Raw genomic sequence first — 11,130 nt, forward strand, 5'->3', positions numbered from 1 at the left:
TCATGATGCCAGATCATAGATGGCCACTTTACAGAAAGTTTTTTTAACCCTCTGTTCCGGTTTGGCCAAATTTAGAAATATATCCTCTGAGAGAAGGCAGCTTACAACCATACCTCCCCCACCAGGTTCAGGAAAAAAAAAATTTTCCTCGAAGGAAAGTGAAAGAGATAAAAACTATTTATTTAACAAAGACACAGGAAAAGGATAATGATGCAGGTGAGAGGTGTGGGGGCAGGAGCTGCAAACAGGGTTTCCCAGGCAGGAGGAGCAGGGAGAATTTTGCCTCCCAGCAGCTCTCTGTGAGTGCTGGATGGACTCTGGGCTGAGCAAGATGATTCTCAAGGTGTTGGCATTTCTTTTAATGTAGTTTTGGTGAGGTCCTGACTCAGTACCTTTATTGCCACTGCTGTTGGCTGAACAGCTGCTCCTGATTTACCTGTGTGAGAAACGCTGCTCACAGATGAAACTTCTTGAAAATTTATTTAACAAAAGAATGACGATTAGAGACCTCAAATGGGCGGTCTGCCCCAACCACAAAGTAAAGGGTAACAGCGCTGGGCACTTGATCAGAGATCAGTTCGGTCAGAGGCACACCCCACAGCTGGGGAGGTTACATTTTATACCCCAAAGTTCGGAGAATTCCCTCCCATGGCCCCGCCTTCTGGAGGTATCATGGTTGGCTCGCTGGTTTCTAGGGCCTTCTCACTGGCTCACTGGTTGGCTCGATGTCATCCAGGGGTCTTCTTACTGGATTGTCAATTGCCCAATGGTGTTCCTGGACTTATTCCTTTATGATAATGAGGTTTACACCCATATTCTAGAAAATTCCCACCCCAACTCATGACACCTAATAACTATTTAAACTGATTTACAACTTCATTAACATTGATCAACAGTATAATAATCCATTAAAAACTAACTCACTTTTAACCATACAAAAGCCAACCTTTGCAGCCCCTCCCATTCGTAACACCTGTGAGGTCCCCGTTTCTTCACTGCTTCTCATAGCTCATTCAGTAGCTGGAATCCCAGTGATGCAGTGATGCACTGGAACTTCTGGGTTAATTTTAAGTCTTGCCAGATGCTTTTTACGAGGTTGTTATGATCCAGTTTAAATCCAGAAAAGCAAAGAAAGCTAACTCTCTCTGCATAAACTGGAAAGAACTTAGAAGGTTCAAAATATTCCCAGAAACGAGATTAAAACCAAGCGAGATTAAATGTTGATGCCAAAAAATTGATGTATTTTATTTAATAGTAAAGGGGGCAAAGAGAAGGAAAGAGAAAAGTAGAGAAAAGTTAGAAAAAGCCAAGGTTACTTAAAAAGAAAAGCATAGGATAGGTCACCACCACACTGTGCTACCTTTAGTGCTGCCAAATGGAGTGGGGGGGAGTGAAGCAGTTTTTGCCCTTTTTTTTCTTCTGTCGTTTGAAGCATCTTATCTGCCTTTTCTGATCTCGGGAGCAGTTTGGCATGAATGCGGCCGCCTGTCCTACCGAGTTGCAGGCGTGGTGCCTGGTCATTGCAGCCGAGCTTTGGTCCACTCGCAGTGCTCTCACCATGGGACGCAGGAGCAGGGTAGGGGTTCCACAACTCACTTGCGACTCGTGACTCTGGTCCAGGGGGGTTCTCCTCAGGGGGGCAGTGTCAGCTCCAGGAGGTCTCAGAGTGTCTCGAAGCAGGCGATGGTGGTGGTGGGGGGGAAAGACAAAGGTCAGGGACTCTGCCCCTTGCTTTTCCCTCCGACTTACACCAGTTTTGCCTTCCTTTTTATGGGCCTCAAGGCGGGCTACCCACAGTCCAAACCGCCCGTATAATGATAAGCAGACAAAATGACGAGGCATTTTTGGAGTTTTTCAGGTTTAGAGCAGTCATAATGAAAAAGCACTTTTGAACCCTTTCAGGTGTTGAGCAGTCGTAACGTCGAAGCACTTTTTGCAGCCTTTCTCTTATTATTAGGCTCTCACAGAGGTTAAATTCCAGTGAATCTGCACCAAAAAAGGGAGGCCCTGAAGCAGAAGAAGCTGTGCTGCAGGACCTGGTGGCATTGGTGTGCCCTTGCCTGTACCTGTTCATGTGTTCCCCTGCTGTGCTGTCAGTGCTGCCTGCCAGAGCGGTGGGGATGGGCAGATCCAAAGAACTGGAGTTAAACCCCATGGAGCCATTTTGGAGTGAGTGGGTGGGACTGAGGCAGAGCTGCTCAGGGATGGAGGTGGGAACTGAAGCCTTCACAGGGAAAGGTGTCTGATCATCACAATCCTCCGCTTTTCCTATGACAGCAGCTGTCCTTGGTCATTCCTGCTGTTTGTAGGGAGTTAAAATTCCCTTGAGGATTTGCTCAAGGGTCTTGAGCAGCGAGCAGTGAGATCCATTTCCTGAGAGGAGTCCTTGAAACAGAACTGTGAGAAATGAAGATGCTGCAGCTGGAGTGATGGGAATGGAGAGCCCATGGAGAGTGAATGTTGCCTGGTGAGTCTCCTGATGCTCCTGATCTAATGCTGTGCTGTCACCAAGTGACCTCATTCTGATTTAAACTGTCTCAATGTCCTGAAAGTGCACACTGAAGTATAAAATGCCTGTGGGAAGCGTCATGTTCCCAAGGGAATGCTTTAGGGATGTGCAGCTTCTGAACTACACAAATAATAAAGATTCCCACAGAAACCTGCTGGGCTGTGGTTCTGGGACAGGAGTGTCAGGAAAGCGGCATCTTCAGTGCTGCCTCAATAATTCTTTTCCTTGGAGCTCTCAGGATCAGGATGAAATGGTGTTCATGCCCCACAGGCAAAGTGTGGAGCAGGATCAGTGCTGTAACCATGTCTTTTCCTGCTCTCTGCACACTCTCAAGAATGGCCTGGAGTGCTCTGGCTCATGGCAATTTATTCTGTGTGTAAGAGCTTCCTGTGCCTGCCTGTGCAGCTGGGACAGTCCCTGGGCGTCCCATGGAATCCCTGAGGCTGGGGAAGCTCTATGAGATCATCAGGTCCAACTGCTGCCCCAGGACTGCTGGGCCACCCCCAACTCATGTCCCCAGGTGCCACATCAAGAACCACCCACTGAGCGACATGAAATGGGGTGAGGGCTTGTCTTGGGGTGACTTGATGTTGTATTCCCTATCACTGCTCTATGCCCAGAAATTAGTTTTATGCCTTTCTATGCCTCTAAACTGAGCCTGAGAGGGGGGAGAGAAAAAACCCAACAAACTTTCAAAGCAGTTTTGCAGTTTGTTTTCATGTTTTTCGAGGACACAGAGATAGAGATGGCTCTCTGCATTCAGTGGTGGCAGGAGAGCCAGAGCGGAGGGAAGCACCTGGCTTGCCTTCTCTCCAGCCAGCTTTCAGCCAGTTTTTCAGCTCCTTTTCCTCCAGAGAGTTGAACTTTGTTTTCCTGGGACTCCAATTTTTTTCCCCTTCTTCTCTGCTGGACTGCTTCAATATCAGAACACATCGAGAGGACTTTCCACCGAGCACCGAGGGCCTGGCCCTGGGCCAAGTCCCAGCTCTGAGGAGGAGGGAGACCAAAGGGAAGACTCAAACATTTTTCCAGGTTTTTCTCCACAGTGAAAGATTTTATTATTTAGCAGTATTATCCTTCTCCCGTGTGTTTGTTAAATAAATAGTTTTTATCTCTTTCTCTTTCCTTCAAGGAAGAAGTTTCTTTTTTCCCCAAACCTGGTGAGGGAGGGGTGGTTTGTAACCTGCCTTCTCTCAGAGGATATATTTCTAAATTTGGCCAAACCAGCACAGGGCTGCAGGCACCGACAGTGTCATTTCTCACTGGAAGTAGGGCTGGGGGTTCCCAGATGGCCTCCAACACCCATTCCTTTCTCCCTGGCCTTCTGGGGCTGCTCTGAGAATGCAATGTGCAGGGGGGGCAGCCCAAAGCCAGGCTTGGGATCATTTCCATGTGGTTCAGGGAACCTGTGCCCGAAGCACCTTGAACTCCTGTGTGCTCAGCATCTTTTCCTTTGGGTTTTTATGCACTTTGAAACAGATTTCAGGATCTATCAGTGAATTCAGTGAATTATCCCAGCCAGAGACCTTTTTGCTGACCCAAAAGTAGCTTTTAAACCCCAGACCCACAAGGCTTGCAGTATTTTCCAGAAGCACCGAGAGACACAATGGAAGATCCTGTTCAGTGATACAGCTGCCCATGAGTACCAGGTCAGCTGGGAGACCCCTTGCTATCGTGTGTTTTCCTCTCTCAGAGGAGGAAAAAACACTTGGCTTTCCCATGTGGGGATTGACTGAGGCTGTGAAGTGCAATCCAGAGCATCTCCAGACAGCTGATGCTTGGGGCTGTGGTGTACTCAGACAACATTCCAGCCTGTCTGCTCCAGGGTTGGACGTGCCTTTCTACAGTTATTCAGGCTGGGTATCCCACCTACTCAGTGCTCTCCTGATGAAATCCCAGGACCAGCAAGTCCCTGAAGCTCAGGGAAGAGAAGAGATGAGTTCAAGGGGAGAGTATTTCCATAAAACAGACAAAAGGGATATTGGAGCTTTTTCTCAGAGCAGAATTTCAGTTATGTTCAGAGGTACTAACTCAAGGAAGGTCTATAAAGTAAAATCTGCATGGAATGATACAGGTGCCTCTCCACAAGGCAGGAAATAATAATTACGGGGGGGTTAATGAATGGCATGAACTCTCCTGGCAATGATGAGTTTGGTTTTCCCTCAGGCTGAGGCAGCCAAACTAATTCCCACAGGTTTCACCACAGCCACAGAATTCCACTAGCAATGGTCAGAGATCATCCAGATCACCACTGGCTCCAAAGAGCTCGATAAACTGCTTGAAGGTCAGCATTTTATTATTTCTCTTTCCTGCTGAAGCTCAGTTTTTTGGGTGGGGTTTTCCCATGAACATGATCCTTGCATGGAACAACGTAAGACAAGTTGTTGTTGGATGAAAGACCTCTAGGACTCTCTTGAATAACTGCTTTTATTTTAAAAGCTGCAGAAATATTTTTAACCCTTTTAGTTATGATGCAAGACCAAGAGCTGTCCATTTTTGGATGTTTCTGGTTTATTTAAGTCCCTGACATATTTAGGGAAAACAAAACCAGGTATCATCATCTCCCCAGTGCTGTGGTAATCCAAAAATTAAAACAAGTAATTTCAGCTCTTCAGCATCTTCAGAAACATACCTGAACTTCTTATCTACAGCTTGAACAACCCTCAGGATGACAACCACTTTTCCCAGTCAGTTTTGAAACTTTCAGCCAAATTAAGTGTTTAACTATAAATGTAATATTTTATATGTGGTGTATATATACATCTATGTATGTATGCATCTATCTATCTATCTATACCTTTAGCATGTGACCTTTTAATTTTTATTATTCATCATTATTGTTATTTTCTCCTCAGGAAAAACAGAAGTGGGGTCCATAACAAAGTTATGCAGGGAATTCTATACTGGGAAGACTCAGCTGTGTCACAGCCAGGCAGTCGCCTGTCAGGTGGGTGGTTCACTTAATTACAATCCAGTATTCAGAAACCACAGCTTTGGTATATTTGCTAATTTGGGCACTTTCCTTGACTTTCAAAGTGTTTACTCTCTAGAGGTTGCTATTCCATAAAATATTAGAGGCTTGGACTTAATTTGATAATTTTGTTGACTCCCTAAACTTCCTAGCTCAAAGCTGAGCACCTGTTCTCTTGTGTGGAATCATGGAATCCTGGGATAGTTTGGGTTAGAAGGGACCATACAGTTCCATGGGCAGGGGCACCTTCCACTAGACCTGGTTGCTCCGAGCCCCATCCAACCTGGCCTTGAGCACTGCCAGGGATGGGACAGCCACAGCTTCTCTGGGCAGCTTCTGCCAGGGCCTCAGCACCTTCATAGGGAATAATTTCTTCCCAATACCCCATCTATCCCTGCCCTCTGTCAGTGGGAAGCCATTTCCCCTTGTCCTGGCACTCTGGGGTGACAGGTACTACAAAGAAGGTGTTGGAGATGGGAACCAGGAATCTCTCCTCTTGCTTTTGCCTGCTAAATGGGACTTTAATCATAATAACTTGGGATATTATTTTTTGTAAGGGCATGTGGCAATATCTGCTGTATTTATGGATACTTTATTCCCTTTTCATTCCTTTTCTTCTCCTTTAGCTCCCCATGGACCGCGAGGGTGGCGAGGGAAAAGCCACATCCATGGACTTGGAGGGGACCTTTCATCCAGAGCAGCTCCTGGCTGTGGCTGAAAGGTCTGTGATTGGAGGACAGGAATATATTGACTCACTACTCAGTTGGAAGATGTTTTCCACAGTTCCTGGAGGTTGATTTGGCAGGTGCTCCCTTTGCATACCACTGGTGTTGATCTTTTTCTCCCATCTCTGCCAGTCTGTCCCCATAGCTCTCATGTCATTGCTCCTCAGCACAAGGTGGTTTCCCTCTCTTTTGCTACTGGAAGGGAATGGGAGGTTCCCAAGCAGTTGGGGACAGTACTGGCTGGATCCTGTTAGCTCTTTCTGAAAGGAATTTCATCTAATCCTGCTGGCTTCTCCTGCAGCAAGGAGTGCTCCCATGTTCCCTGTCACCAGGGAATATTTGGCAAGCAAGCAAAGGAGAGGAAGTGAAATGATGTTTGCAGCAGGCACAGGTGTGTCTGTGCTGGCCACATACAGTGTCCTTGGAATAATGGAATTGTTCAGGTTGGAGAAACCCTCTGAGATCACGGTGCCCAGCCATTCCCCCAGCGCTGCCAAGGCCGCCTCTGTCCCGTGTCCCCAAGTGCCACATCAACACTGCTTTAAATCCCTCCAGGGATGGGACCTCCCTCATTGCCCTGGGCAGCTTGCCAGGGATGGACAGCCTTTCCACTAAGAGACTTCCTAGTATCTAATCTAAACCTCCCCTAGTATCACATGAGGCTGTTTCTTCTTATCCATTTAAAATGGTTCCAGTCATTCCATTTTCTCTTCATCACCACATGTTGCATTTTTTCCATCGGTTTTTATCTCTCCCAGGGATGTGAGTTTTTATTCCAGTCTTTTGGCAAAGCTCCTGGCTAACTCATGTGGATGAAGTTGTCACTCAAGTTTCATTCCTTTATTTTCCCTGATTTTGCAGGTATGGCCTGTCTGGCAGTGATGTCCTAGACAATGCAGCCTCTGCCAGGACTTTAACACTGATCACCAGACCCAGGTGCTGGATCAGGCCTTGGCCATGATGGCTGAGTCACAGTAATTACACTGATTTCATGGACTTTGTTCCCACATAGGATTAGCCTTTGGCTTCTCCAGGGAAGTAGCTTGTTCCATGGACAGTCAGGTGTCAGCAGCATGTCTTCCTGCTGGAATTCTGGGTGCCAGTGACTGGCTCCAGCTGATGTGGCTGTACAAACACAGGGAATTAATGGTTCCTCAGTGCCAGCCTGAGGAGCAACTTTGAAGCTCAATTTATAACTGCAGAAACAGTGCTGATGATTTCCAAGCTCCCAGGAGACCTGTGGAGGCAACTTGGGATTGGAACCAAGACTTACAGCCCTGCCTGCTCTTTACCAGGTAGACACTGCTGATCATGGCTAGTGCTGTGGCCCTGTACTGCATGGATTCCTAGGAAAGGGGGGGAGCTCTCTGCCAGGCAGGTGCACCTGGCCAGCTTCCTGTGGATGGTGCTGCACCTGGCTGATGAGGTGAACATCAACTGGGTTTTATTGCCAAGGTAAAACTCACTGTTTTTCTTACAAAGCCCAGCGATTTGGTCCCAATGGCTTTGTTGCTCAGTCTCTGCTCCCACTGGTTTGGAGAGGCTTGCTCTCACAGTAATGGACACCTGGAGTGTCCCTGTGTCCTTTTTCCCTGCTTTTCTGTTCTGATTGTGAAAAATAACTGGGTTTTGGTTGTTTCTCCTGTATGGCAATCATTTCCACAAACTGGGTGGTGGCACAGGTAGACGGAGCTGCCACATTTGCTGCAGATCCCAAAAAACCCATCGGAAGGAATATCATCGCTCCTGCTTCCTCCACCAGGTGAGACAAAAGATGGTCATATCCCAGTTTTATAGAACTGGCCGAGTAGCTTGTACTTCTGGGATTTCCATAGTCTGTTCATGGCACTTCACCTTAGTGCCGCTCTGGGCTCTCAGTCTGCAGGGAAATTAACATCTCAGGCAGTTCTTACAGCTCTACTTAATGGTTTGTGGATTATGATGATTTTCTGGAAGTAGGCTGTCCATTCTAGCCCATTGTCTTTCCTCCCCCTGTCAGACTGTACCTGCGGAAAGGCCGAGGTAAGACAGGATCTGACTCACCGTGTCTTGCTGAGGCCGCTGTGTTTGCTATCAGTGCTGATGGAGTGGGAGATCCTAAATACCGAAAACTCCTTTTTTTCTCCCCTGAGTCCCAAGACTCTGTGTCCGTAAGAGGCTCCTTTCTTGGTGGCACCTTAGGGATACTTCTCAAGGCATCAGGCAGAGGAAGATGTGGTGTGTCAACATGGGAACCGTCAGGACACACCGAGTGCAGCCAGAGCCGTTTGGAAGAGATCTCTCTTTGGGCAGTAGACACAGATTAGGTCAGTGTGCTTCCTCAGGAGTATTCTGTCCTGGGGTGATGTTATGAGGCCGCTTTATTCCTTAACTGTCTGCTTAATGCCCAAGGACACTCTGTCTTTAAGATGGATCCAGGGGGTGAGGCTGGAACCATGGCACCCGCATGTGGTTTGGTTCAATGGCTCAGCCCAACGGGCTCTGGGGCTCTGGGGCTCAGTGGGGGCTCGGGAGGGATTGCGCTGGGAGCGCTGTGCTGCTCTTCGGTTTTTTTTGTTCCGGCTAGCTGGAAAAAGGTTGTGTTGGTTTTTTTTTGTTCTTTTTCCCTTCCCTCCCCTTGCCTCATGCCTCCCTTCCCTTCCCTCTGGTCATGGGAGCCTGCCGGGTGGCCCCAGTGGGCCCACAGGGTGGCCCTGGCTGGTCCGAGCCCGAGTGTCTGTTCCCTCTCTGGGAATTTGTTTTATTTTGAGTTTTGTTTTATTCTGTTCTACCCTGTTTTGTTTTGTGTTAATAAACAGTTTGGGTTTTTTCCCACTTTCACTTGTTGTTACCAATTTGTCCCATTAGTGGAGGAGAAGGGGAGGCTATTACCGCAGGCCTGGTTCCTACAGTATATCACCGTGTCCCGCAGCCATAGGGAGGAGGAGGAGAGAAGATCCAGCAGGCAGGAATTGTGCAGCAAGATTGATTGATTGAATTATTTTACAAACTCTTTTATAGACTTTTTTCTTCATAGTCTAATTGGACAAAGGATCAGCCACCCCTTGGGGGTGATTGGCCAAAATCCCAAAACATCCATTGTCAAAATATTTCTCTACTATACCATAAACAAGACTTTTCAAGGTTGCAGGTGGCTTGGTTGTTTACATAACTCTGCTACCTCTTCTGTGAGAGAGAAAAGTCTCTCACGGACTTAGAAAATAGCAAGAAAATCCTTGCTAGCAGCATTTTTGTATCTACAGGAGGCCCTTTTCCCTTTGGAGGAGGCGCTCATTCTGGAGCGCTTCCTCCTAAAATTTTGTCTCCAAAACCAAGACACATTCCCAGAGAACCATACCCTTTGTGTTTTCCTGTATCCCTCCATGGACGTGGTGTAGTAAAATCTTGGTGGCTGCAGTTTGGAACTTGAGGAATTTGAAGTAAAATTGAAAGGTTTTTAGAGAAGTGGTGATTTATAAAATAAAGCAGAATGGTATTTCACATGAGTAATTTGGGATTGGTGATGATCCCAGTCCATAATCTTTCTGTTCATTTTCTTTTGGATGCTGCAACCTGATGTGTTGGGGGAACTGTTCCTTTACATTTCAGGTGAATTCTCTGTATTTCATTAATTCTCCATGGAAATCTGCTTTTAATAAAAAGGACCATGAGGGTATTGATGATGTCACAGGTTCCTGGGATTCACAGGTGTGTGTTCAGACCAAGGATTGTTTTTTCTGGCTAAAGCTGCACCAATCTCCCAGGAATCTCAGTCTGGGTTTGTCTTTTCTCCCAATTCTTCTTGGTTTGGGGGTGCAGTACAGCCCTGCCCTGTATATATCTTAAAAGAGTTTTTGGGGTTCAAAAGATTCTTTTGTATTCTTCAATATTTATCTCTAACTTGATCTAAAAGAATAATGCAGTATCATTGTGGTTTTATTTGGTGCATTTTAAAGTTGGTCCCTTGAAGCAAATTGTATCCCTTGGTTCAAGCTGGCAGCTCTTTATCATCTCTTCATTCTTTTAATTCCTTTTAATTATTTCTAAAGCAATTACTGTAATTAATATACAGTAAGGAGAACAGCATTATTACCCTGCCGGATTGGAAAATTCAAGCCCAGTTCCTTGAAGAGATTGAGACAGGGGAAGGGGAGCTGGGACTCAGGCTGGGTTTTGGCAGTGAGAATTCAGTGAGGAGGGGAGAGGGGAGATTTCCCTCTGAAGAGGTGTTTGTTTTAGGTTACAATGTAAGGTGTAACCAAAGGTATGTATTCTGTCACCATCTTCATAAACTGTTAAAGCGGGTGGGGCAGTGTTCCTTATCTCCTTCATGACTCATCCCTGATAACTCCCTCCAGGAGATACCTTCTGCTAATAGGCCATTAACACTTTACTGCATGGCTCATAAATCACATCATCCCATTGTGAGATGCTCTGCCCAAGGGGAGGAACCAAGCATCCCTACCTGGATATAATCTGAGGTTTGGAACACCACAGCCAGTCTTTCCTACTGGATTCCCAGAGGACGAGAGCAACATGAACACCACCGGACCTTCAGAAGAAGACCAGACCCTTCTACAGGATCACCGCTTCAACAGAACCACATCTGTCTCTTCAGGAGGTCTGCAGCCATCATTTAATCAGACTGCTGCCACCATGCGGACCAACAAGGCGTCAGGCTGTATCCTGACTGTCAGTTTAAGCCAGTGTTTTCTGCCTTTATTTTTAATTTTCCTATTAAATTGTAGTTCTGACTTGGAGTCTCCCACAGGTTTGTTTTCAAACTAGTACAGTGTTTAAAGCCGATTCTGCTGGGTTTGTGTGCCCCCACCTCAAAAAATGATCCTGGTTAAAGGGGACTTGGGGAAGCAGTAAAATGTGCTGGGGGGCCTGTGCAGGGTATCCCAAATCCCTTTCAGGGATGCTGGGCAGTGCCAGCTTCACAG

The 11,130-nt window shown here is 46.7% G+C and overlaps 1 long non-coding RNA gene across 1 annotated transcript; it reads left to right on the top strand.

Moving 5' to 3' along the window:
• Positions 1–1,437: 1,437 nt before the first annotated feature.
• Positions 1,438–9,100, top strand: LOC125322427. Its single transcript, XR_007201996.1, has 5 exons — positions 1,438–1,576; positions 2,310–2,467; positions 4,704–4,793; positions 5,365–5,456; positions 6,107–9,100. It is a non-coding gene; the product is annotated as an uncharacterized LOC125322427 (long non-coding RNA).
• Positions 9,101–11,130: the final 2,030 nt, after the last annotated feature.

Source organism: Corvus hawaiiensis, chromosome 1 (assembly GCF_020740725.1).
Source record: "Corvus hawaiiensis isolate bCorHaw1 chromosome 1, bCorHaw1.pri.cur, whole genome shotgun sequence".
In the NCBI taxonomy this organism is placed as follows: domain Eukaryota; kingdom Metazoa; phylum Chordata; class Aves; order Passeriformes; family Corvidae; genus Corvus; species Corvus hawaiiensis.